Source organism: Triturus cristatus, chromosome 4_2 (assembly GCF_964204655.1).
Source record: "Triturus cristatus chromosome 4_2, aTriCri1.1, whole genome shotgun sequence".
Taxonomy (NCBI): Eukaryota; Metazoa; Chordata; class Amphibia; order Caudata; family Salamandridae; genus Triturus; species Triturus cristatus.
This window is the reverse complement of record NC_140586.1, coordinates 682,823,072-682,848,501: the sequence shown is the minus strand read 5'-3', so window position 1 is coordinate 682,848,501 and position 25,430 is coordinate 682,823,072. Positions and strand designations below refer to the sequence as shown.

The following is a 25,430-nucleotide window of genomic DNA, read 5'->3' as shown; positions in this document are numbered from 1 at the left end:
ACCCCAGTAGGAAGGCTCTGAAGCGCTGGGGTACCACCAGCACACGGGCTGACCCAGGTTCAGCAGCCTTAGGCTCGCTATACAGGAGGTCGTTCTCCCAGTAGACCCAATGTGATCCTGACTGATCACCTGTCGTTTGGGCTGAGGCCTGCTGCCTCATACCCACAAGAGAAGGGCACACTTTCTGTTCAGCACAAAATTCCTCCCTGGAGGGACCACCATCCTGCTGCCAATGGGTCAGCTCGGGCAGGTCTCCCAGTTCGGCCACTTGTTCTCCTGTCGGTTCCAGGGCATCCCCCTCAGGGTCTGCTCCCTCCTGGACCGCGGGAACGATGGGGGACGGTTTCCCGCGCCCCCTGCCTCTTCTCTTCACGGTTGGGACCTGGGCCATACTTTCAGGCTCCGGGCCCCCATCAACACCCTTACTGACTGACATGGACCGGGTGGTCGCACACACCCACTCAGGCAGACCCAACATTTCCAGATGCGATTTTCTCTCCACCTTAGCCCAAGGGGAGTCCTCCAAATCATTGCCCAAGAGACAATCAACAGGCATGGCGGGCCTTACAGCAACCTGAAGAGTACCTGAGACCCCCCCCCACTCAAAAGGAACTTGAGCTACCTCACACTGACTCTGTGAGTTGTCGGCAGCTACAACGGGGTAGAATGCATGCGGGACCACCTGCTCTCTGGACACCAAGTGACACTTGACAGCTGTCACACTCGCTCCGGTGTCTCTGAGAGCTTCCACCCTATGGCCATTAATGGTCACCCACTGCCTATATTTCTTAGTGTTACTAGGCAGAGGGGTTGGAGGGACCATTTCCACGTCTCCTAAAGAGACCAGGGACATTTCTGCGGGACCCCACCCACCGGGGGCACCCATCTCCTCCCCTCCCAGGGCTACACTCGCTACCTGACGAGGGGGTGCACGCGGCGGTGCATTCGAATCCTTCATGGGACACTGGGGATCATAATAACGGTGTCCCACCTGCTTACAGGCATAGCAGGTCATGGGGCCCCTGTGAACAGGTTTACCTGTCGGGGCCTCTGGCTTCTTTACAGGGGGAGGCTGGGAACCCTTCCCTTGGTTCCCTTGGGGACTACTTTGGGGCCCTTTCTGAAACTCCCTCTGTTTACCCCTGTCCCCCCCACTCTTCTGCTGGGGACCCTGCCCACCTTTGGCTGAGTCTCCCACTGGACCCTTGTGGACCCTGGTACTGACCCAGCGGTCCGCCTCCTCAGCAAGTTTTCTAGGGTTAGATAGCTTGCTATCAACAAGGTGCTGGCGTAGCTCTGGAAAACAGTTATTAGACAAGTGCTCCCAAGCAAACAAATCATAAAGAGCATCATAACTATCAACCTTGCTACCCTTTATCCAACCATCCATGGTTCTGCAGAAAAAAGACACATATTCAACCCACGTAGTACCAGGCAACTTCTTACATTCTCTAAAGGTTTGTCTGTACTTTTCTGGAGTTAAGCCATATCTCAGCATTAAAGCATCTTTCATATGAGTATAAGACATCCTATCCTCAGCAGGAAGGCTCAACAAGGTATCTCTCCCCTCGTTTGTAAAGCGGCTCCACAACCCCGTTCCCCAATCCTTCTCAGGGACCCGGTGGGCCAACAATGCTAACTCATACGCTTTAAACCATTGGCTAATATCTTCATTCTTACTGTAATCTTTGATCACATCTTTAGGAAAATAAAACCTACTTTCTGCAGGCACAGATGGAGTGCTGCCACCAGAGGGATTCAACTCTAAACTCTTAGTTTTAAGCTCCATCTCCCTCACCATCTTCTCACGTTCAAACGCTAATTTCTCTCTCTCAAAATCTAATCTTTTGCTCTCCATTTCAGCTTCTCTCTTGCTTCTCGCATTCTCTAATTCCAACTGCCCTCCTAATTTAAGTTTTGCCATTTCTAGCTTGTACCCCCTCTCCTTCTCCCTGTCTTCTAATTCTTCGGGGGAAAGGCTCCTAGAGGACGCACTACTGCCTGGAGATGATACTGGCCCACCTGTGGGCTCTTCCTCTTCCTCTTCTTCTTCCTCTTCCGGTACCACCACCGGATCAGAGGGATTTCTGGCCTCTAACCAGGCCTTCAGCGCTTTGAGGAAGCCCTCTTTCTTTGAGACACCTGTGGTAGGAACTTTAAACTGCTTGCAAAATCCTTTTAGATCTTTTAGCGTGTAGGAATCTATCTTCTCCTTATCAAATTCCCCCACAACATTCTCCACAGGTGTAGCAGCTCCGGCATTCTCCATGGTCAAAACTGGCAGTGTTTAAGAAAATAAGCTCCAGGAAAGCGGAGAACAAAAATAGGATATCCTACCAAACGGACTGTGGCTGCGTTATGGTCTGCTTTCACTATGTAGCGTACACTAATCACTGCACATGAGTCATAAATGCAAAGTTCAAATCCTCACCGCTGACCACCAATGTTAGAACCGGCGGTCTCTAGTTGGCAGAGGTATACACTTCTGACAAATAGGGACCAACCAACTCTAGTCAGGGAAAGGGGATTACACACTCAGATAACCCCTGCTACCCCCTTGGTAGCTTGGCAGAGCAGACAGGCTTATCTCAGAGGCAGTGTGTTAAGCATTTATGACCACATACAGTAATAAAGTGAATACACTACAGATGGACACGACACAGAAGTTATTATAAAAATAGTATTTTTATATAAGGCTTAGCACAAGACCAAATAACGACAAAAATATACCACAGTCTTAATAAATACTCTTTGGCAGGAAAAATAATAGTTCAAGTAAGGTTTCTTCTTGGCAAATAGTTCTTTAGCAAAGTATTCTTCTGAGCACAGTTCTTTGGCAACAATGTAACCCCCACAGGAGTCACACGACGTCGAGTCTACAAGATTCCCAAGGTTCGGCGTCGTCCGCGAGGAGCGCTACGTCGAGCCTGGAGTCGCAACAGACCCCACAAGTACAGTACCTTGAGAAACGAAGAAAACGATGATCCACGGCGTCGAGAGGTCGGCGTCGATCGTGCCTCGGAGTCGGGTCAATCCGCAGCGGTGTCGAGGGATGTCGGGCCGGAGCAGCGCTCACGGCGTCGAGACGGGCGTCGAGTCGATGCGATCAGCAGCGGCGTCGGGACGGGGTCGCTTGGAGGCAGAGCCGATACTCACTCCTCACTGGCGTCGATACCGGCGTCGAGACGGGGTCACTTGGAGCCGGGGCCGATACCCACTGCTCACTGGCGTTGCTGCTGGCGTCGAGACTGCAGATTTTCCCTTGTGTACTGGAAACAACACTTTCCAGCAATTCAGCAATTCAGTAGATGGTGAAGTCCTTTGGCCCTGTGACTTCAACAGGAGACTGGCACTCTTCCAGTCCTTGGAGATTTTCTAGCAAGTGTTCAGAGAGTACACACCAAGTTCCTCTCTCCTTGTTCCTTGGCAAAAATAAAGAAGCAGCTTTCAGGTTCCTCCACAGCAAAGCAGCACTCTGGCAGAAAGGGGAGGCAAGTCCTTAGATCAGCAGGCTTCTTGTCCTTGGTACAGGTTTCCTTGTCAGAAGTGATCTGAGTTCTTGGTTCAGGGGTCCTTCTCTTATACCCCTTTTTCCCTTTGTTCCCTTTGTCCAAGCAGGGAGATTCCCACCATCTCAGGTTTGTTGTGGGTGTTGCCAGGCAGAGGCACCTGGCCTATTCACTGAGCAGGGCAGAGTCCTCAGCCGCCCAGCAGGAGGCGGAGCCAGTATTGTCACTGGCAGGAGCAGGGCTATCAGCCGCCCAGCAGGAGGCGGAGCCAGTATTGTGTCAGGCAGGGCAGGCTACTCTTCCCTCACTCTACGTGTAAACGCCCCATTCACCCCACACTGACTCACCCAGACCTCTGGAGCCACCCAGCCCCTGACACACACACCAAACCAGCAGAGACCGGTAGATAGTTGGACAAGAAAATAGCCACTTTCTAAAAGTGCTATTTTCAAACATAGAATTTAAAAACCATCCATCCTAAAGGGTGTGTTATTAAATTCTGAGTTCAGGGATACTAAACTCGACTTGCTACCATGCTCCCTGAGTCAGATAGATTATAATGGAGTTAATAATCAGTCTGCCCAGTCTGGCCTATTGGAGGCAGGTAGCCCTTCAATAGTGAAAAACGAAAATGGCTGTAATTCACTATTAGGTCATGCCACACACGTCAGGGCATGACCTACCTTTTACCAACAATGCACCCTGCCCTAGGGCCTACCATAGAGGTGTCTGAAATGTGGCAAAGTGAAGGTTTAGAGACTGGTAAGTAGGTTTCCTTACCAAGTCGACATGGCAGTCAGGGACGGCACGCAGGCGCCGCGGTGGCAGGCCTGAGACACATTTTGCACGCTGCTTCTGTGGGTGGCACAACCAGTGCTGCGAGCCCACCAGCAGCAGTTAACTTACACGCCCTTGGCACACGCAGTGCACTAGACTAGGGTCTGAACAGTAAGTCAACCAAGCCAATCATGGTAACACCAATCAATGTACAATTTAACATAGGGAGCACTTGCACTGTGGCACTGATCAGCAGTGGCACAGTGCCCAAAGCAATAATCCAGCAAAAACATCGTAAACAGAGGAGGCAACCAGAAAAAAATGGAGGAGAGACTCATGCCAATGATGCCAGGTCTAACAACCCCATTAACCCAAAGTCTATTATGGACAATGTCAATACACCGGATTTAAATAACCCAGTTATATTTGGCGTAACAGAGGGGACTGGGGTAATAAGGACACAGGCGCTTGACGGTGCTAGCACAACCAATAGGGAATGTAGGCTTTCTTCCTCCATTGTGACTCCTCAGCTATTAACCACACAACATTTACCCAGCGATATTAGCTTTAGTATAAGCTCCAGTGTAGCAACCACGGAAGTTAGGCCGAGTTTTTCATCTTACAGCCTGATTACGTGGAACGTGGCAGGTTTGAGTAAAAAGGTCCACCAGCAAGCATGGCTGGATGTTATTAATAAACATACCATAGCCTGTTTGCAGGAAACCTGGACGACCGAGGAAATCCACATTATAGGATTCCAAACCTTTCATTCGCCCGCACTTATTAGTAAGCAGGGCAGGAATAAAGGAGGCCTTTGTACTTATGTGGCTACAACTGCGGAACTCAGGGTCAACAAGTGTCTTAACGCAGAGTTTTATCAGGTCCTGGTCTTTAAAGGGCCCCGCTCTGTCAATGTAATTTTAATTAATTTTTATAATAACGTACCATCTATCCATACAGAGCACGTTCTTCACAACCTTCTAAATAGCATAATATCTTTAATAGACAATCTTGTAGGTGAGAAGGTGTTAATCTGGGTAGGTGACTTTAATTGCACTGTCTGCCCCCTCTCTGCAACTGGTTTGTGCGGCCTAGCAGATTATGGGGAAGACTGCCCTACCCATTTCACCCACTCAAAATTAGGCAACTCCTTAAATAACATGATGTTCTATTTGAATTTATCCTTTGTAAACGAACTGTGCAGCCCGATCGTCCCGTTTCAACCAACTTTCAATGGGCGAGGGTGTAACTCCACCATAGATTTTACCTTAATGTCCCCGGCCCATGCTGGCTGCATAACCCTCTGGGAGACTGGAAAGGCTCTCTTTGGAGATCATTACCCCATATCATTCTCTGTAAAAATAATGGGAGAATGTAGTCAACCCAAGAAGAACCCTAATTATGCCTCCAAGGTTAATCTCGGTGCTGTAAATGGGTATGTTGTCAAATGGGATAAAGTTGAGCCAGCTGGCTTCCTAAAGAGCTTGGTTTCCACGTCTCTTGAGGATATTCACGTATGTTTAACAGCTGACATGGAGCCTGATAAAGTCGTGGCTGCCTTTTCTAATATCCAACGGACAGTAAAAGATCTTTTATTTAGAGAACATAGGCAAACAGCTAAGCGCCCACAGGGTTGGTTTGATAATAAATGCACCAAAGCTTTGACTTCTCTCAAAAAGGCCCTACAGACTAAACCAAAAAACCAAGACATAATCCGTCAAGCTAGAGGAGCTTACAAATTGACCATTAAAACGAGAAAAGCCACCCTTAAGCGGGAGGCGTGGGCGGCCTTACGTGAGGCCTCGCTACAACGCGATAGTACATTATTTTGGAAAGTGGTAAATGCCCCTTACCTGCAAATCAGAGCGGAAGATATCTTAGATGTGGCTATCCCAGGGGACACCTGGGTGAACCATTTTAAGCAGCTATATAATAGTTCGACTGTAGGGCACTGTCCTCCTTCGCTAACTCTCAGTTTGATGGACCCCGGCGGACCAGGCGAGCGAAATGCTTTTCCGTTGAATATTACTTTCAGCCTCCAAGAGGTCATTAAAGCTATTAAGGACAGTCCACCCGGTAAGGCTCCGGGTCCCGACGGTGTCCCAATCGACGTCTATAAGGCAGAGATGGATTTATGGGCACCCTTACTTACCAATGTTTTAAACAAGTCTAACCAACAGGGATTTGTGGCATCTTGGCCTGACGCTACTGTCGTGCCAATATTCAAGAAGGGTGACAAACACGACCCAAATTGTTACAGGCCAATCTCTCTTCTGGATGCACTGATGAAGGTGGCCGGTAGGATTATCCTAAACCGGATCCAGAGCTGGGAGACTGAAAATCAGGCCATCTCTAACTTACAATATGGTTTTAGGATGGGCAAGGGAACGGTTGAGCAGTGCTTGAACCTGGCCTTAATTATTGCAAAGTACACTCAAGCGAAGAGCGAAAAGTTATATATTTCCTTCATTGACCTAAGCTCAGCGTTCGATTGTGTGAATCATGAATTCCTCTGGAACACACTCTCTTCTTTGGGCCTTGATGCCCAAATCATCACGTTTATTCGTGAACTTTACAGGGACGCAGGGGCAAGGGTCAGATTCGGACGTCTGGGGGAATGCTCAGATAAATTCCCTATCTCGTGGGGGGTCAGACAGGAGTGCATATTGGCTCCCCTGTTGTTTACCATTTACATTAATTCTATTGGAGAACACCTAAGTAATTTTCAATATGACTACCCTGCCATAAAGGGTACCTCAGTGCCCCTATTACTCTATGCTGACGACGCGGCAATTATGTCGCGTACTAGGATAGGTCTACAGCGGGCGGTGGTTCAATTTACCTCCTTTATGAGGGATAGGGAATTAAAGGTGAACACTTCTAAATCTTACAACATGGTCTGTGGCAGGGGCCTTAGAAGTGCACCTTGTTCTATTTATCTGGACGCCCAAAAAATTGAAACCACTGAGAAATTTTGTTATTTAGGTGTGACTTTTGATAGGAGGGGGAGCTGGAAGCCGGCAATAGCAACAAGGAAATTAGCCTTTTTACGTTCTGCGGGAGCCCTGAACAATTTTTCTGCAAAAATTAGGGGGAAGCCCGCTATGGAACTAATACAAATCTATAAGGCCAAAGTTGTCTCCTCAGCCACCTATGGGGCAGGGCTTTGGGGGATAGAAAATGTGCAGACGCTACAAAGCTGTGAGAATCAGTTTATCTGCCACTTACTAGGAGTCTCTAAATTTTCATCAACTTACATGACCCATATAGAAGTAGGCCTTCCCTACATTAGTGACATTGTTAACATCTCCCCTCTTTTACTGTGGCATAAGGTCTGGGTGACAGAGGAGACAACCTTAAATAGGGAAGTAATTACCGACTGTCTCACAATGAACGGAATGGCCAATATTAGGTGGCTCTCCTACATGAAAAATCTTTGTGTAAAGATAGGACACCCAGAATTCTTTGATAACCCGCCCAGTTTGGATGGGCTATCGAGAGCCGCCTTGAAAAAGTTGGCTCTTGACCACCGGGTAATGGAAAGATGGGACAAGGAGAAAATGAAACCTACTGTACTCCGGTTTCAGGAAATTACTCAGTGCGAGGGTCTCCAATATTTTCTTAGCTCAGAATTAAGCCCATATGCACGCACATTGCTGACTCGCCTCAGATTAGGCATGTTTTTTCACTTAGTTACTTTTCCCCTCTGTAATGACTGGTCCACTGAAATTCCTTTGTGCCCATGTGATGATATCTCCAGACAATCGGACATACATTGTGTCTTTTTTTGTGTATTTTACAAAGTCCCGCGTAGAGCTCTTCTGTTACCCGTTCTGAGGGCATGGGGGATTCGTACCTGTAAATTAGCATACATGAAATTACTGCTATTAGAAGATGATTCCCTTATTCATGCAGTTTCAAGTTTCTTAAAATTAGTAATTAAATTTAGAAAATCTATGCAATCCTCATGTTCTTAATCTGTTCCCGAATTATTATGATCTGAATCTCTTTTTAATGATATTTTATCTTGAATGTATGATCGAATAAGCTTATGTTGTTGACCCTGTTTTATCTTAAAAAATGTTTGTATTATGTGCTTTTATGATTTTATCCTAAATCGAATAAAGCTTGTTTTGATTTGATTTGATTTGACTTAGGCCCTAAGCCACATCACCTAACTTACAAAAATACTGGAAAGTCGGAGTTTTTCACAGTATTAATTCTGGTCCATTTGCCGTTACATGTAATGCAAAACTGTTTTAGTGTAATGGGACTCCTTAAGATCCAGTAGCTACTTTCTATGTGTTAATGTTAACCAAATAGAGAAATAGCAGTGAAGATAGCTTATATATATTGTTGGACTTGACCCTTCTGGCAGGGTCACCCCTGAACTTTTTGCTTTTACTGGTGACCTGGTGGTAATGATTTTTGGTTTCTGCGCACTTTCCCTGTGTCCCAGAGTAAAGTGCGTGCGCACTCTGAGTGCATGTGGTGAGAAAGGCCTGCCCTCCCCTAGGAATGCATGGGGAATGTATGTGTCCCTGGTAGTTCCTGATGCGTGGGGTGTGCAGGCTCAAGTTTGGTATGTGCGGACTCGTGTGATCGAATGCTGCGCGATGATGTGTGCGGCGTGCATGTACCTAGTGTGGAAGTGCCACTTCTAGAAGTGGCCACTTCGGTGTGCAGTGTAAAATGTGTGCCTTGTCTGGCGATTGGCTGGTTGAGGTCATGTGACGGGCCAGGGAATCCCCAGAGTCAGGATGAATCACCCAGTGGTGAATAGGGAGATCAGCAGCTAGATGGGTGGGAGGAGTACACCTGGGTCCTGAATAGGGCTGGGCTTACCCCACACAATGCTGGCTCGGCCCCCTGTGGTGCGACTGATGACCCTGGCCTGTCCTCTGAATAGGGAGAGGGGCTGAGCAAAACAAAGTGCTCAGGAACCAGTTGTAACTGGTTCGCCCATTCCCTGCACCTTGAGACAAAGGGTTTCACTGTATAAAAAGGGGCTGTGTCCCCTTACATGTTGTTCTCCTTTGGATCCTGACAGAGGGGGGCTTGCTGCTGGTGGGACCCAGGAGGGACCGCCATGGGGGCTACCTCCCTGCTGGAGGGCCCTGTGCGCTGACCCCTGGGCCCTACCTTGCCCCCTGGATGCCTTCAGGACCTTCTGGACCCTTGGGACTTTCCTTTTACCTTGCCAAGGCTTGATGCTGGCCTAGCGCCCTGGGAGCGCTTTATTTTCCTTGCAGCAAGGTGCTTTTCTGGTCCTAAGGGAGAGCGCTTTATTCTAATTTCCCCCAGAAGAGAGGAGCTGGGGCTGTGCAGCGTCGCGCTGCTGAGAGCAGGAGAGAGGGAATCACCAGCGTGGGGATTCCCCCATGATGCGTGCTTTTGCGGGTGCCCACCCCGCTTATTTCGCTATTTTGACGGCGGGTGCCCACCCCGCATTCTGGTGAGCTCGCGGGTGCCCACCCCGCTCTATATTTTCATTTTGGAGGGAGCCTACCCCTCAATGCCCCCGAGAGCCGAGATCTCTGCTGCCGTCCGCGGCCCGCCTGGTTGTGGGCGGGGCCGCGGGACGGAAGCGGAAGTGCCGCCATTGCTGGGAGAGGAAGTCCCGGAGCCTCGCAGACTCCATCTGCAGAGTTCCGGTCCCGAGATGGGGGACCGGGTAAAGCGTGGTGTGACGAGGCGGATTCCTTCACGGAGGGCGGGAGCCCACCCCGCCTCCGCGAGCCGAGGAAGTGAAGTCCCGGGTGAAGACTGCAGCGCGGGGATCCCAGGAGTGAGGGAAGCCCCGCGCCGCGAGAGGAGTCCAGTCCAGCCTTCGCCCCTGCCGGTGAGTAACGAGGGCAGGGGGCGAAGGGGGGGACCGAGGCACCAGTGCCGGTGCTTCCTGCCAGAGCGGCCCCCACATGGCAGTGGGCCGCTCCAACGATTGGGGCAGTGTTGCTTTTAGAGCGCGAGTGCGCTCCAACCAGGGGCATAATTGTTATAGAGCCCTGAGGCTCCAACGAGAAGGCCAGTGTTGGCAGTGGCGCCGCCGTAGCGGGCCACTGTAGTTCTTGGGGACATGATGTGTGTAGAGCCCAGAGATGGCTCCCACGTTTGGCACACCATTATTTCAGGAGCCCGTGCGCTCCATGGGGACATGTCATTTTCGAGCCTAGGTGGCTCCAACGTTCTGGATATTGTTTCAGGGGCTAGTGAGAGCCCCTGCCTACTATGTGTCTTCCCCAGCTGTGCAGCAAGTAGTGGGCAGCTGCTACGTTTAGGTTCTGGCGCAACCTGGACTCTAATGTGATTTTGGTGCTAGGAAATGTACGGTGTAGTATGTTTTGCGCACCCTGTGTTCATGCTTTTAGTGCTAGGAAATGTACGGTATATAGCATGTTTTGCGCACCCTGTGTCTTATACCTCTAAATGTGGTAATTTCTGCCTAGGAGGTTGTTTTACCTGTTTAGGTTGGTGTTAGGGAGATGGTACTTCCCTGTGCGATGTATGCCCCTAGTATAGGTATACTTCGGTGGATAGGTCTAATGCGTTAGACCAAGGAGAAATTGCATAACGTGTTTGTGCCCCTGTGATGGATGCAGGATAGGTTTTATTCCTGATGCTAGTGTGATGACGCTGAGGTCATTATTGCGCCAGTAGATACTGGTTGTTTTCTACAGTGCTAATTTGTGTTATGTTCTACATGTACACTTGGTGATTTGTGCTAATTCTGACAGTGGTCCATGTGGCCCTGTCCCCGTGTAAATAATCCCTTGTAAATTCTGCCCGTGCCTGGTGGCACATTGTGTAGTGTGTGTTTTTATCTAATGTGTTTTGGTATAATACAAAGGTTATTTTTATATAATACCTTGTGTGGAGTTTCCTTTGTGGTGGGCCTTGGGTGTTGTTGCTGGGTACGTGCGCAAACGCTTTACACATCGCCTCCGGGATAAGCCTGACTGCTCGTGCCAAGCTACCAAGGGGGTGAGCAGGGGTTATCTTTGGCGTGTAACTCCCCAGCCCTGACTAGAGTGGTGGTTTCTGCCTGGCTTTGGCGCAAGCCCTAGCCAACCAGAAATCCCATTTCTAACATATATATATATACACACACACGCACACACACACACGCGCGCACACACACACACACACACACACGCACACCCACATACACAGCCTGTCATGAAACAAAATTACAAAAAAGAAAAAAGTCAGCGAATGCATACTATTGGAACTAATGCATTTCAGGGATGAAGAATAGGTGTTTGCACCCAGATCCAGTATGTTGTTCCATCGTCAGGTGATTTTTACTTAAAGGACCGCATCTTGATATATGTACAATGGATACCAGAGGCTCTCGCTGACGTTGCACTTTCTGGAGTGCATTGCCCAAGCCAAAACACTGGAGTGCATATACCCAAACCAACACAGAGGAAAAATACATGATTTATGATATTCATGCTTAAACCCAGCATTTCAAAGTGTACATATAGACATTGACTCTTCTATGCCCTCAGCGCTCTTATTTCCTGAAGAGGTGCGCGCTAAGAGTTAAAAGTTCTTGAATATTGGGTTGCACTCAATGGATGCCCAGCTCTGCAGATCGTGCTCCTTCACACTGTCATTCAATCGCCTGTTTAATAATTTGGCCCTCGACAATGTCAGCCTTCAAGATAATCCAGTTCTCTAAAAAAAGAACACGAATTGCATCGCCACACTGGATTATGCATGCAGTATGTCAGTCAAGCGGGTATCATCCTTTAAATTACCCCAAGCAACTCCATGTGCCAATCTCTTCAAGGCTGAGACTGACGTTTGATCCCTAGAGCATAAACAGAAGTGTGTCCGGCCCACCAATTAAGCTCCCACACTATGCATTCACAATCCGGTTTACCCCTCCAAAGTTGCATCTGTTTTAATTTTGGTGACACTCTTTCAAATGTGGCAAACCAATACTTAAGTACTCAATTATTTTAGCTACAAAGGTAAAAAAACGCACACACACACAAATTGATTTCACGAGACTCCCTCCTTTGCACTTGACCCACCCGATGCCACCCATCTGCCTGCTCCCCAGTTCTAGACAGTCACATCAGCGCACACTGCCCCATGCAGCATGGCAGCTTGACTCCAATCTGTGTGTTGCGCCTAAGCCCAGCGAGGACTGCCTGCTTCGAGCGCAGTGACGCATGCCTACGCTGCCAGGCACATGAAGTAAGTAAACCTGTCTGGGTTGTGACTGGGTCACTTCTCTCACCCCAGTGTGATTTACAGCTTTCGTTTTCGAAGTCATCTCACGCAGGTATTGGATTTTTCCAGTGTACAGTGTACAGGCTCTACAGTCTCGCTGAAATGCAGCTTGTTTGCCTATATATCTGCAACCTGACATGATTACAAACTGCTCCATCAAAGAGAGAACTATTTCAAAGCAAGAATACATCTACACTGTAACATAATTTGGGAGTTCTCGTCCAGGAAACTCCTGTTGCCAAAAAACAAATTCATATTTGTATCTGTCTTGATTTTCTTCACGGGCACGCGTGTATGCATGTGTACGACTGTGCACTCTCAAGAAACACATAATTGAACATATATAGGGTTTTAATACATTTCTTGCAACCACACACATCTTTGAAAGCAGAGGCTTGCTGACGAGAAGGCGCAGTGTCAAGGGAGCGCGTGCTCCAAGGACCTTTTAATATGGCTGGACTGTAATGCTGCAGTGAAAAAAATCATCTATCAGAAAAAAATGATTTTAACGTCGAAAAGAGACATAATTTCTACGGGTACGTTTCATTTAATCTTCCAAGCCCCACGATATTTTCAGCAGGATGGAACTAGTTAAAACGAGAGACTCCTGGCAGGTGGGGTGGGTTCCACACTACAAAACTCCTCATATACCGAACTGAAAACTCATCCGTGTAACGCAAACAAGCACATGTGGCGTAGTGGCACTTGGATAACTAGTATTGCCTTAAGTGTAATAACAGGTAAAAAGCTCGTAATGATAAAACACAACAAAAGTCATAACAATGAAGCACCAACACTGGAAAGGTCTTCTTTCCTAGCTATCATAGTTAGAAAAAAACACACACGTCAGGTCGCTGCTGCTGAAGGCGCTGCGCGGTCACTTTGCAGTTTTCTCATGCGCTTCGATTCTGAAAATAACCCATGATGCAGCCCGTGCGTTAGACACGCGTGCCATGGCCGTGGCACGAGGCTGCCGTGCCCCTGCTCAATTATGCTTAAACAAGGTAATGCCTAATTGGTCTTTAGGCTGATTAATTGATCATCTAATTGTCCTGGAGGGTTCAGAAATATCCTAAAAGCGAGCAATGCATCACTGTGTGTGCAGGGTCTACACCCAATGCTGCTGGTCTGTTTTCCTGGCTCCAGCTGCAGGACGCAAAGGCTGTTGATATACATTAAAATTCGCGGGAAGCTATAAGGAACACAACACTGCCTGCAAATACTGAGAATTAATGTAGGGAAAAACATTGTCTGCGTAAAAAGCAGCGCGTGTAACAGAATCTTTCATATCATGCCTGGGTCTGCCAGTGCAGGTGGAAAGTAATGCAAGGCGCGGGATAGGGGAGGTCCCTCCTTGCAACACACAATTCACACGGTGACTTTATGCTGGGATGATTCAGTTTCATTTTTCTTTGCATCTACGACTATGGTATAACATATCGATGGAAATAGACATCCATCTTCCAGTTTCTCACTAAATATGTGGCACAGATTTACTGCAATATGAAAGGAGTACATATCCGGTCTAGACACTTCATAGAAACAAAAATAATATAGTAAAATGGTAAAACAAGGTCGTTGAATATATACATCTACGTTCAACCCTTTGCAAAAATCATAATATTAATTACATCACGGTAATTAAAAAAGACCGGTTCCGTTTACGGGACTGCTCCTCGTTTCCCCCTTGCTGATGGATTTCCTCATTGACTGGTGTCGGGGTACCTCCGCCCAAATGGGATTGCTAATGGGCTACACGAGGAACTGAAACAAGCATGAGGACGTGATGCTTAACAGAGTCAAAAATTAAACCCCTCAGGGACTGCGCGCTGCATATACCGCGACTGCAACCTCCCCAACCCCTGTTCCTCGGAGGCTGTAATGAAATTAAATACCTTCACCTACCTTCTGACAGGGCTGCTCCCTCAACGCATCCTCGCCCATCCCGTCATTGCAGAAAATCGTCCTTCCTCCCCCTCGCCTGCCCTGCACCGCCAAGACGTTCTTTAAGAAGCAGGTGGTAGGTCCCCCAGAATATGGGTCTGGGAAATGGTTATCCTAGTCCGAAAATCCCCAGCAACCTCCGTTCAGCGAGAGTACCTCAGTCGCGGCACAGCAGCAACAGCAGCACAGGCAGAGCCGGCACTCTGCAGGCCACATCTTTCATACGGTATACATCACTACCGCATTCCTCCTAGAACTGGGGCCTCGGAAAAAAATGTCAGCTACTAATAAATGGTCCGGCAGCTTCATTTGTTGAACAGTTACAAAAATATTCCGATGTTTTTAAAGATTATGTATCTCATCAGTACTGCTACCTCGTTCAGGCCGGCAATCAAATATGTAATCACACAAATACGCGAAATCTATAGCAATTTTACACTCACTCCATTTGGCCTGCCACTACAAAATGATATAAAGAGACCATCATGCTGCAGTAAGGAGAGCCCGAGGCCAGAGCACATTCATCACTTAAGAGGCATTGATTGGTACAGGTACAGTAGCAGAAAACACGAAGCCTCGTAAAAATAACACCCGCCTTCCGCGTTGTAGTTTCTACCTAACTTTTCAAAACGTTCCCATTACAGTTTGCATTGCATTGCCTGCTCAACAATCTCGTTACTATCTCTGAAAAATGTCAATACTGATCTTTTGAGAATGGGACCAGATTTACCACACTAAGGGCCTCATGTAGGTAGCGAAATACCGGTCGGTAACGGCCGATTTTCGGTAAATATGCCGTTACCGACCGGTATTCAGACAAGTGAGATGTAGGAGTCCAAAAACCACTTTTCGGTAAATATGAGGCGGTAAATACCGATTCATAGTTACCGAATTCTAAAATACCGATTCATATTTACCGAATACATAATTAACGAATCGGTAAATATGAAGTGGTAAATATGAAGTGGTAAAAATCTAAAATGACATGTAGGAGCAGTCGGTAATTAAGAAATCCAGGAAAATCGGTAAATAAGAGTCGGTAATTAACACGGATGGAAAGCAGGTGGTAACCATCAACAATGCACATAAGCAATCCCAAAATGCAACAGCGTGGACAACATGGCCGCCATGTACGTCATTGCAAGGCGCCTACGTCTACAGGCAGCAGGACTGAGGGTGTGGCGACGGGAGGAACAAATCTACAGACAGCGCATCACACTATTCCAGCTGACTGATGCAGAGATACATGAGAGGTACAGGCTACACCCCGAAACCATCATGGACCTGATAAGGGACCTGCACCCACTCCTGGACCAGCCAACAAGAAGGGCGCACGCCATACCACCACATGTGCAGGTGCTCTGCAGCCTACATCTACTGGCATCCGGCAGTTATCAGGTGGTGACAGCTGCGGTGGGTGGTGTATCCCAGAGTTGCCTGTCCCGTTTCTTCAGGAAGTTCCTGGATGCCATGATGCAGAGAATGCACCACTACATAAGCTTCCCAAACACACAGGCTGCACTGCAGAAAACAAAAACAGACTTTTATCACATGGCACAGTTCCCCCATGTCATCGGCTGTATTGATGGTACACACATCCCAATCTGTCCACCAGCTGATACAGAGCACATCTACAGGAACAGGAAGTCCACCCACTCCATCAATGTGCAGGTGATCTGTGATGCAGGGAACATCATCACAGATATTGTTGCAAAGTTTCCTGGGAGCACCCACGACTCTTACATCTTCCAGAATAGTGGGATCTACACACGACTGAGTGCCGGCGAATTCGGAGAGGGATACCTGCTGGGTAAGTAACAGTGACGCCCCTTGAAACCTGCAAATCAGAGTGTATAGAGGCATGTAACTGATGGTTCCCTTTTACTCATCCAGGCGACAGTGCATATGCATGCCGGTCATTCATCCTCACTCCCTACCTACACCCAGCAACCCAGAGTGAGAGACGATACAACGTGGCCCACAAATCTACACGCAATGTGGTGGAGCGCACGTTTGGACTACTGAAGAGCAGGTTCCGCTGCCTCCACAAGAGCGGAGGCGCACGCCAGTACAAACCCATCACCTGCTGCAAGATAATTGCCACTTGTGCAATGCTGCACAACCTTGCCACGAAAAAAGGTACAGATGTGGAACTAACATATTTTGAGGACAACGAGGATGAGTCAGGCCAGCCAGAGGGCAGCGCAGCTAGAGTGCCAACTGCAGTCGATGGGAGAGAGAGACGGGCAGAGATCACATGCAACTATTTCTGAGTAAGTGAGGGGACACAGCGAGTTGTGAGAAGTCATGACGTAGTTTAATGTGGCACCACGCCATGAACACATGAACAGGCCAATCTGGCAATATGCCATCTATACAATGAGTATGTCCAGGGTTACGTCACCCAATGGCAAGTGGATAAGCAGGGCCACATCAATGTTTGCGCATACGCGCTGCAGTGGTGGATTGCACGGCCTGTGCATCCTCACTAGAGCCAACCCCAAGCCGCCTGCTGCTCCTGCGTGCTTCGGGGACGGGGGGTGTGATGCTGCTGCTGGTGTCGATGCTCTCCGCAGCATCCCCTGCAGCAGTTGTCGACGCCTGACTACTCAATAGCACCCCTAGTGCACTTGTCACCTGCACCATCCCCCGAGACAGGTCGCTGCAGCACTGTGTTAGGCCCTCCTGCATCGTCACAGAGCGCCGGCAAAGTAGGGAAGTCGCAGTTGCCAGACGGTTGAGTGCCCTGCTGGTAGTGTCCCTTCGCTGGCGTTCCCGGCGCCGTGCTTCGATGTCAGCATCTAATTTGCTGCACAACTGCTGGATTGACTGGGACATGTCCCGAATGCCCGCAGCCATGCCGCCAATGTTTGTGTCCATGTTGACTAAGCTTGTCTTCATCACCCGCATGTGCCTCTGGACTGACATAACTGCCTTTGATTGCAGGCGCTGTTGCTTCAACATTTGGCCCTCGAGCCCCAAGAAGACACCATGGCCGTCAGTGGGTGCTGGTGGACTCTGGACACGCGACCTGCGGCGCCCTCTTGCTCCCGTCTGTGCTGCCTGTGAGGTGTGGGGCACAGTGGGATGGCTCCCTTCCTGGGGCCCGGTGCGGTCTTCTGGGCCCATGCTGTCGTCTGACGAGGTGTCTAAGGCTCGTAGCCTGGCTGCTGGACGCCTCCTCATTCTCACACCTGCAAGCGGAGATGTGGCCGGTGAATCGAACATGAGTGGCGATGCTGGCTCTGGTGGTGGTGATGCTGGCTCTCGGTGAGGTGATGCTGGCTCTGTGTGCGGCGAGGCTGGCTGCGTAGGTGGTGCGGCTGCAAGTGGGCCTGCTCCCTGGTCTGAACTCGTGCTGGCTAGAGGTGATTTTTGTGGCCGGTGTGCCGTCTCCCCTGCAGCATGCCCTGTACTGCATGATGTCACATCTGTGGACAGAAAAACAACATTGGCTCAGTGTCCCCGAAGGGCTGCATTGCAAGCGTCACAATAAATCATTTCACATTCCAATCTGTCCTCTGTCTCCTTGTGCCTCGAGTGCGTGACATGCCTTGTTGCCCTGTGACATTTACGTCATGGTTAGTGTTGCCCTGACTACATCTCCCGGAATGCATTGCCTGTCTGCACTGACACGTGTGGACTGCAGTGTGATTCTCGTTTCACAATGGGGGATGTGGGATAGGGGTAGGGGAGGCTACATTGCTGTGCTTTCGTCTTACCTTGGTGTGTTGCGGCTCTGGCAGAGCTGTCGGCGTCCCCAAGACCCACGACGCTCACTTGCTCGAGTGTGGCCGCCACCAGCTCCTCCAGTTCGGTGAGGGCAGGTGCCCTGTTGGTTCCACCTCCGGTCTGGCTGGCCTCCTTCTGGATGTCGCCCATCTTCCTCTTGGTCACAATCCTCAGGTCATACCAGCGCTTTTTGAGGACCTCAATGTCCCTGTGGGTCACTCCCACAGCATTGACCTGCGCCTGGATGGCCAGCCATATGTTGCGCTTTTCGGCCTCAGGCACTTGCAGGGATTGCCTCCCAAACAGCTTCTGGTGCTGCTTCACCACCTCCTCCACCAGCACCTGGAGTTCCTTGGGGCTGAATTTGAGCTTCCTCCTCCTTTCCCCTCCGTCTTTCTGTGTTCTCAGGCTGGACATGCTGTTCGTTTCCCGCTCGCACATGCAACTGCTCCCTGCCTCTCCTCTGCACTCCAGGCCTCTCCAGGGTCGGCTAATTATGTACACCTGCCTGGGTGTGGCCACTTCGGCTAATTGTGTACACCTGCCTGGGTGTGGGCAGTTCCTGGTTGGGTGGGCTGTCGTTGCACAGGATTAGCTGTTTCGTCAAGTCATGTGATGTTATTTACCGAATCCGTACGTACCGATTCGGTATTTTCCGAATCGGTAGATACCACCTCGGTATTTTCCGATTCGGTAGATACAACCTCGGTATTTTCCGAATCGGTAATTATCACCTCGGTATTTACCGAATCGGTGAATTCCGATTCGTATTTACCGAATGTTACCGAATCGGTAACTGTTACCGAATTTTTACCTACATATAACTTACCGATTCTAATTTACCAATTCGGTACGGCTCGGTATTTAAGAACCGGTAAAATTTATTTACCTACATGAGGCCCTAAATGCCTACCACTACAACCCCCCCACACACACACGCACACACACACACAGAGATCACGGAATTGTACTGATAAAGGAGATAATTGTATGTTATGGTTACAACCAAAGTGTCATGTGTCTAAAACCCAGTGACGCCATTAAAGCCAGGAAATTCTTATTCCCACACAATTCAACACAATCTGCGCCTGTGCCTAAAATGGATTGATTTCGCCATTAATAGGTGTGAGGAAGCAGCCTGAAGTGGGGGATTTGTGATATCTTTCCTATACTCCAAGAGTTGCAGGGGAGTAGTAACACAGGCCCCTGTAGCCCCTGTGTGGGGGGGGGGCAACCGTTCATTAGGTCCCATTGTGCCCAATGCCAATAAATATCTGACATACTCAGTGGCCCCTCATCACATTCTGTGGCGGGGGGAGGGGGCATCATTTTGATTTGTGCCACTCTACAGATCACCTTAACATACATAATGCACTCGCCGTTAGTGCAGTATTCTGCCAGCATTGAAGATTGCAGTGACAGGCACTGGGTGAGTTCATGGGAGGAGACCCTGAGTCTACATGGGCTACAGTGCACGTGTAGTAAGTAGTAGGAGGAGTTTAAGGGAAGGTGGCAAGAGGCACCGTTGACTCACCCTGCTCGCTCCCACTTATTTCAGGCCTGTAGAGAGCAAGTGTTGTGTAAGGGGCGAGTACAAAGTATTTTTTTAAAAATTAATTTATTTATTGAACTTTTGAAAGAAACAAAAAACACATTCACTTTGTACAGTAGAAAAGGGAAGAAAAATATACACAGGCCACGTACAATGCACAAAGTACCACTGAAGAATATTGAGGGGGGGGAGGGGAAGTTAACTTCCCTTGTACCGAGCATCATCAATACAACAGTGGCGTTCCCTCCAAAGGGACATATACTAGTTGAATAAGCAATCACCCCACATTTGCATCTCATGAGTCAATGGCTTCGGAGTAAGAGGGATAGAGGGGGGGGGACTCCATTGGCTCTTCCAGCTCCTCTCCCAATACCTCGTGCAATGCGTGTTTCATGCGATAATATTGAAACTGTGTGAGTGCAGAAGGTCGTTCCTTGTTTGCAATAGTATCATCCCAATTAACCAACTTGCCATCCTTAAAAAGGTCCCCCATGTCAGACAATCCAAGACTGTTCAGGGCACGTAACACTCCCCTGTCCGAGCTAAAAACAAACGATTGGCACCATTCTATACGCATTCGTGGCAAATACAGTTGGGCTCCGGCAAACATACCGAGCAGAGTGTACCACGCGTGGGCGACGGAATTTACAGAGTCAAGGATACCACAACACCGATCCGGAGCCTTAGTCAAGAGCCAAGGCAATGGCTCGGGAGATGCTGCAACTCTTCTATATGAAGATGTGGTAGAGTGTGGGGACCATGAACCCAGGAATGTGCGTGGGACGCCTGAGCGACTCTTTAGTAAAGTTCGAAATACGGAGCACCCAATCCACTAGCAGAACATGGCAACATAAGAGTGTCCATAGAGACTCGTGGCGCCTTGCCCGCCCAAGCCAATCTGACTATCAGCACCCGCAATTCCTTAAATAGATGCCGCGGGACAACAATAGGCATATTCACAAATAAAAATAGCAGGCGGGGCAATATCACCATCTTCATCAAGGAGACTCTCCCCACTAGGGACAAAGGGAGACGAATCCAACGGTCCACATCATCACTCAACTTTGTTATCGCTCTGCCGTAGTTCGCTCGGATTACCAGTTCAGCATCCGAATGAACCCGGATTCTGAGATAGCGGACTAGATCAGAAGTCCATTGCAAAGGGTAATCAAGCTCCACCGGGGTGGTGCAGGGAGTCAGCGGAAGATCAAGGACTTATCCCAGTTGATGTTCAGACCCGATAAACCCCCGTAACGTAACACCTCACGTATAATCGGAGGGAGATGCACTTCCGGATTTCTTATGCACAGAAGAGTATTGTCCACATAGGCCGATACTATCAAATTGTAATTAGGGAAGTGGAGGCCTCTGTGGCCGTGATATTCTCTCATGGCTCTCAACAGGGGTTCCGCTGCCAGCGCATACAGTAGCGGGGATAGGGGACAACCCTGCCTGGTGCCTCTGGAGATGACAATAGGATCAGATACAACATCTCCCACCCGAACTCGAGCTCCCTGCTTATTATAAAGGATCTCAACCAGTTGTAAAAAGACAGCGCCAACCCCCACACGTTTCAGGACTGCATAGAGGAACGGCCACTCGATAGAATCAAACGTCTTTTCGGCATCTAAAAAGACCGCCACTGCTGGTACATCCAAACAGGTATGCTGTAGGACTCCAATACCATACAAAGATTGTGTGAAAGCGTGTGACCGGGGATAAAACCGGCTTGCTCAGGGCAAATTAACTGAGGCAACAGTGGGGACAGACGGTTTGCAAGGATCTTGGAGAATATCTTAGCATTCACATTCAGCAACGAAAGCGGACGATAAGAGGAATACAGGTGTGGATCTTTATCGGGCTTCAATAAGGTGACGATCAAGGCTTCCCGCCTTGTTTGTGGGATAATCCCAACCGCGCCTATATCCTGGAACAGCATGGCTAGCTGGGGAAGCAGTAAATCGCTAAAGGCTTTATAGAACGTAAACGTTAGCCCGTCCTGACCAGGCGCACTGCCTTCCCTCATAAAGTTCAACGCCAGTCGGATCTCTTGGAGCTCTATAGATCGCATGAAAAACTCCCTGTGCCAGTTCTGTAACCAAGGGAGTTCGATATATTACAGATACTGTACAATGTCTGCATCACTGGGGGAGACCTTAGAGCTGTATAGCTCTTGATAATAACTCCGGAACTGCTCAGTAACAATCACTGGGTCCTATTCAGTGGAGCCAGTAGTCGAAGTCAGAACGGGGACACAACTGGAGCACACCCTACACCTTGCCATGGCCGCCAGGACCGAACCCGGCCGATCCGCTTCCCCATAGACCCGCGCTCTAGCATATTTTCCAATGTACTTAACCTCTGCGTCCGCCTCGTCATTGAACTCAGCCATCGTGGATTTCAGTAGGTCAAGCAGCTGCGGAGAGGACCCCCGAGACAGCTCGTCCTCCGACGCGGTAATCCAGGTTTCCAACAGCGCCAGTCTACCCCGTATGGAACGGAGTACTCCCGCATGTTTGCTAATGGCTATGCTCCTGATGTAGACCTTAAATGATTCCCAGACTGTGGCAAAAGAATCAACTGAACCGATGTTCATCTCGGAGAACTCTGATATAGCTGTACTTAGTTCTGCCTTGAAGACTGCATCCAGCAGCGAGTGGGGAGGGAACCACCATAGGAAGGGAGGGGGACCATGAAGAGGGACAGATAGAGTCAACAGTATAGGTGAGTGATCCGAAAACGTCTGCACTAACACCACACAATCCTGCACCGTGGTCAGCAAGGACTGCGAAATGAGCCAGTAGTCGATCCGTGTATGTATATCGTGAGGAGCTTAGTAGTGCGTAAACCCACCATTCTCCCTTGAACGAGCCCTCCACACATCAACCAACTGCAACTGTACAGACACATCAACAATAACTCTGGCAGCAGTCGAAGGTGGCCTCAGGGGACCCTTGGAACGGTCTAACATTGGATCCAACACCAATTGAAATCCCCACCCCACTCCACAGAAGAAGGGGTATGTGATTGAATAGCCCGGGCGAGAGAAAGATAAAACTGTGGATTGTCATAGTTCGGGTCGTAGGAGTTTACTACCAGTATATCTATAGTGGAATTGTAACATCGCGTAATGGTGTATCTGCCAGAGGGGTCTGTCTCACAACAGTCCATCTGGAGCTTCGCACCAGGATTGACCCAGGTCAAAACGCCCCTGGAGTGTGAGGTAAAACCAGCAGCATGAAAAACCCCCAACATACGACTCCCCGTCAGCAGACTGCAGCTGGGATGGAGGTGCGTCTCCTGCAATAGAGCGATGTCAACCTCTTTTCTCTTCAAATAGGCTAGGACTTTACACACCTTTCTATGGTCGTTAAGACCCATCACATTCCATGTCAAAAGTTTCAAACACTTCCGATTAGGCATACAGTCAAATAATTAAGATGTAGAATAAGCAAATATCTGTGCTGTGCCTTCAGTTAATGGACCTCCCAGCCCCCCGAACAAGAAATGGCAATCATCTCCCGTGACCTGCAAAAGAAAAAATCATAATCATACAGAAAAACACCCCCAAAACCATCCCCACCCACGCCTTGCATACCCCAACCGAGCAAGAGCGACATTTAACCCTCCCAATGAAAAAATAAAGCCTATCCATCCTTAAAATAAGGAGGAGGGAAGCCCCGAACACCAAACACAAAACATTTTCAATGACAGCGGGTAACGCTTAGGGGCGGATGTTACCCAGCAATCTTTCTTGAGCTACAGTCTCCAAAAACCATATCACCTTGAGCGGATATGGAGCCTCAAGATCTTAGGAAGGTCTACGGAGGGGGGTAAATGTCTACAGCATTGTAGAAGCAAACAGTTATGAAATAACATCAAGCAGTAAAGCAATATCACAATCATCGAACATCATCATTATAAGGGAAAGAATCTCCCCTCCCCTATTTTGGCCAGAAAAAACAACAATGGAGCAATGAGTAGCCCAATTAAGTACATATGAAGAAACAAATGAGACCCAGTTCCTACGTTCAGTCATTGTCATCCAGAGTATTCGGCGAGGAATCATCGTCCGGGCCTTCGGCCTGTGCTTTTTTTCGTTTGCCTGCCACCTCCCAGGACTTCAGCGCCTGTTACAGTGACTGCGGATCAGTGAAGATGCGTGGCTTGCCATGAAAAAGCACTTTCAACCGCGCTGGGTAGAGCATAGCATACTCGATGCGCTGATCGCGCAGCCTGCGCTTTAGGGGTACAAACTGCCTTCGGACCTCCTGAACTTTGATGGTGAAGTCCGGAAAGAGGGAGAGGGAGGAACCCTCATACTACAATGTGCCCAATTCTCTCGCTCTGCGAAGTGCCGTGTCCCTATCCCGGTAGTTGAGGAGCTTAGCGATAATGGACCCGGGGGGGGCACCAGGACAGGGTCGCGGGCCCAGCGAGCCATGTGCCCTCTCCACTACAAACATATCAGAGAAGGTGTCGGCCCACAGCAGTGTTTTGAGTTGCTGTTCAATGAAGAGCTCCATGGGCCCCGTGGAAGTGGATTCAGGGAGGCCTGTGATTCGTAGGTTGCATCTCCTCGACCTGGCCTCCAAATCCTCAGCGCGATCCTGCAGCGCAACCATCACCTTCTCTACTTGCCGCTTCACGTTGTTAGCATCGGTCTGAGCTTCCTACGTTTCCGTGATATGACGTTCCGCCATATCCAGACGCTCCGCATGCTTATCGACTCTCTCCGCCATCCGATCCATCCTGTAGACCAGGGTGTCTATCTTGTCATCTATAGCCGTAAAACTACTGGGCATGGCAGCTATTATTTGCTTAATGTCACTCACTGGGTCATCGGTAGGGTTATCCAAATCTACCAACGCTGAGGCCGCCGCCTCCTCATGGCGCTTCGACTTGCGGTGCTCGAATGTAAGTTTAGGTTGGGACTTATCCGGCTTACCCATGCTGGCGCAGGGAGTGTCTACACGCGTCGCCCTGAACGTGCAGTCCAAGACACTGTCTACCTCCCCTCAAAACTCAGGATCAGGAGCCCAGGAAGACCAGGTATCGCGCAGTAAACAGGGTGGAGAATCAGTCCAAAAACCAGACAGTCAATGTGGCCCCAGTTATTATCTTGCGCCTGAGTAGGTGATGACGGTAAGAGAGGCAGAGCACACTCCACAGAGCAGGACCACCAAGCTCCCACCTCCAGCTGGACTATGACCCCAGTGTCACTGTCAAGTAGTGCCCGTGGTGTGCAGAACCCAAACAAGTGTCTGTCTACTGGCCCCAGGGGACCGCCGGCAGCGTGACCTAGGCTGCAACACAGCACATGGGACACAGGCAATGGTGAGAGTGGCCAAAAAGAAGCAGTAGTGTAGGCGCGTTCCGAGGATCACCTCCCTGGACCCCTGATGGCTCAGCTTACCAGGCGATCGTCGGGCGCCATGCAGCGCCGGCTCCACAGCGCGGATCCGTGGTCCCCGCACGACGGAGACAGTGTCCCAGGTCGGCGGCAGGCAGAGCTCCACAGGATACCTCGTGCCAGTCGAACCTCGGGTGTCAAGCGCCGACGGCTCTCCAAAGCCGAGCCGCAGTGGGAGCCAGCAGGGACCGGGCTGCAACAACATGCCTCACCGTCCCCGTCTCAGGTGACGTGCATGCCGGCCACGCTTCTAGGCCAC

The 25,430-nt window shown here is 49.4% G+C and overlaps 1 protein-coding gene across 1 annotated transcript in view; it reads right to left on the bottom strand.

The window, feature by feature from the left end:
* DAB1 (DAB adaptor protein 1) overlaps nt 1-14,646 on the bottom strand; it is a 3,595,579-nt gene extending 3,580,933 nt beyond the window's left edge. The window contains exon 1 of the mRNA XM_085602501.1: nt 14,436-14,646. The gene's annotated coding sequence lies outside the window, so the exon portion shown is untranslated. The remainder of the gene's footprint in view (nt 1-14,435) is intronic.
* Between the last annotated feature and the right edge of the window lie 10,784 nt (nt 14,647-25,430).